Source organism: Anopheles gambiae, unplaced genomic scaffold (assembly GCF_943734735.2).
Source record: "Anopheles gambiae unplaced genomic scaffold, idAnoGambNW_F1_1 scaffold_32, whole genome shotgun sequence".
In the NCBI taxonomy this organism is placed as follows: Eukaryota; Metazoa; Arthropoda; class Insecta; order Diptera; family Culicidae; genus Anopheles; species Anopheles gambiae.
In genome coordinates this window covers 123,805-126,861 of record NW_026902724.1, presented here as the reverse complement: position 1 = coordinate 126,861, position 3,057 = coordinate 123,805, and positions in this window count along the sequence as shown.

Below are 3,057 nucleotides of genomic sequence, written 5' to 3'. Positions count from 1 at the left end.
GAGCACGGTCTATTCGGGGCTTGAACCCATGACGGGCATGTTGTTAAGTACGTTAACAACGATAATAGATGGCAACAAAACTCAACATCAAATTTCAAGGCCATTCAAATAGTGCAAGATGCCTTTATTTGGATGAAACATGGCCGTAACAACGATAATTTTTTTTTTCTTTGGCACAACAACCACTGTCGGTCAAGGGCCTGCCAAGTACCCACTAGTGAAGTGAGCTTGGCTTTCAGTGACTTCTTGTTACCATAGCAGGATAGTCAGTCCTACGTATGGGAGCACGGTCTATTCGGGGCTTGAACCCATGACGGGCATGTTGTTAAGTACGTTAACAACGATAATAGATGGCAACAAAATTCAACATCAAATTTCAAGGCCATTCAAATAAAGCAAGATGGCTTCATTTGGATGAAACATGGCCGTAACAACGATAATAGATGGCAACAAAATTCAACATCAAATTTCAAGGCCATTGAATTAGTGCAAGATGCCTTTATTTGGATGTAACATGGCCGTAACAACGATAATTTTTTTTTTCTTTGGCACAACAACCACTGTCGGTCAAGGGCCTGCCAAGTACCCACTAGTGAAGTGAGCTTGGCTTTCAGTGACTTATTGTTACCATAGCAGGATAGTCAGTCCTTCGTATTGGAGCACGGTCTATTCGGGGCTTGAACCCATGACGGGCATGTTGTTAAGTACGTTAACTACGATAATAGATGGCAACAAAATTCAACATCAAATTTCAAGGCCATTGAATTAGTGCAAAATGGCTTCATTTGGATGTAACATGGCCGTAACAACGATAATAGATGGCAACAAAATTCAACATCAAATTTCAAGGTCATTCAAATAATGCAAAATGGCTTCATTTGGATGAAACATGGCCGTAACAACAATAATAGATGGCAACAAAATTCAACATCAAATTTCAATGCCATTCAAATAGTGCAAGATGCCTTTATTTGGATGAAACATGGCCGTAACAACGATAATTTTTGTTTTCTTTGGCACAACAACCACTGTCGGTCAAGGGCCTGCCAAGTACCCACTAGTGAAGTGAGCTTGGCTTTCAGTGACTTATTGTTACCATAGCAGGATAGTCAGTCCTACGTATGGGAGCACGGTCTATTCGGGGCTTGAACCCATGACGGGCATGTTGTTAAGTACGTTAACAACGATAATAGATGGCAACAAAATTCAACATCAAATTTCAAGGCCATTCAAATAGTGCAAGATGCCTTTATTTGGATGAAACATGGCCGTAACAACGATAATTTTTTTTTCTTTGGCACAACAACCACTGTCGGTCAAGGGCCTGCCAAGTACCCACTAGTGAAGTGAGCTTGGCTTTCAGTGACTTATTGTTACCATAGCAGGATAGTCAGTCCTACGTATGGGAGCACGGTCTATTCGGGGCTTGAACCCATGACGGGCATGTTGTTAAGTACGTTAACAACGATAATAGATGGCAACAAAATTCAACATCAAATTTCAAGGCCATTGAAATAATGCAAAATGGCTTCATTTGGATAAAACATGGCCGTAACAACGATAATAGATGGCAACAAAATTCAACATCAAATTTCAAGGCCATTGAAAAAGTGCAAGATGGTTTCATTTGGATGAAACATGGCCGTAACAACGATAATAGATGGCAACAAAATTCAACATCAAATTTCAAGGCCATTCAAATAGTGCAAGATGCCTTTATTTGGATAAAACATGGCCGTAACAACGATAATAGATGGCAACAAAACTCAACATCAAATTTCAAGGCCATTCAAATAAAGCAAGATGGCTTCATTTGGATGAAACATGGCCGTAACAACGATAATAGATGGCAAAAAAACTCAACATTAAATTTCAAGGCCATTGAATTAGTGCAAGATGGCTTCATTTGGATGAAACATGGCCGTAACAACGATAATAGATGGCAACAAAATTCAACATCAAATTTCAAGTCCATTCAAATAGTGCAAGATGGCTTCATTTGGATGAAACATGGCCGTAACAACGATAATAGATGGCAACAAAATTCAACATCAAATTTCAAGGCCATTGAATTAGTGCAAGATGCCTTTATTTGGATGTAACATGCCCGTAACAACGATAATTTTTTTTTCTGCTTTGGCACAACAACCACTGTCTGTCAAGGGCCTGCCAAGTACCCACTAGTGAAGTGAGCTTGGCTTTCAGTGACTTATTGTTACCATAGCAGGATAATCAGTCCTACGTATGGGAGCACGGTCTATTCGGGGTTTGAACCCATGACGGGCATGTTGTTAAGTACGTTAACAACGATAATAGATGGCAACAAAATTCAACATCAAATTTCAAGGCCATTCAAATAGTGCAAGATGGCTTCATTTGGATGAAACATGGCCGTAACAACGATAATAGATGGCAACAAAATTCAACATCAAATTTCAAGGCCATTGAATTAGTGCAAGATGCCTTTATTTGGATGTAACATGGCCGTAACAACGATAATTTTTTTTTCTTTGGCACAACAACCACTGTCGGTCAAGGGCCTGCCAAGTACCCACTAGTGAAGTGAGCTTGGCTTTCAATGACTTATTGTTACCATAGCAGGATAGTCAGTCCTACGTATGGGAGCACGGTCTATTTAGGGCTTGAACCCATGATGGGCATGTTGTTAAGTACGTTAACAACGATAATAGATGGCAACAAAATTCAACAACAAATTTCAAGGCCATTCAAATAGTGCAAGATGGCTTCATTTGGATGAAACATGGCCGTAACAACGATAATAGATGGCAACAAACTCAACATCAAATTTCAAGGTCATTCAAATAGTGCAAAATGGCTTCATTTGGATGAAACATGGCCGTAACAACGATAATAGATGGCAAAAAAATTCAACATCAAATTTCAAGGCCATTCAAATAGTGCAGTATGGCTTCATTTGGATGAATCATGGCCGTAACAACGATAATAGATGGCAACAAAACTCAACATCAAATTTCAAGGCCATTGAAATAGTGCAATATGGCTTCATTTGGATGAAACATGGCCGTAACAACGATA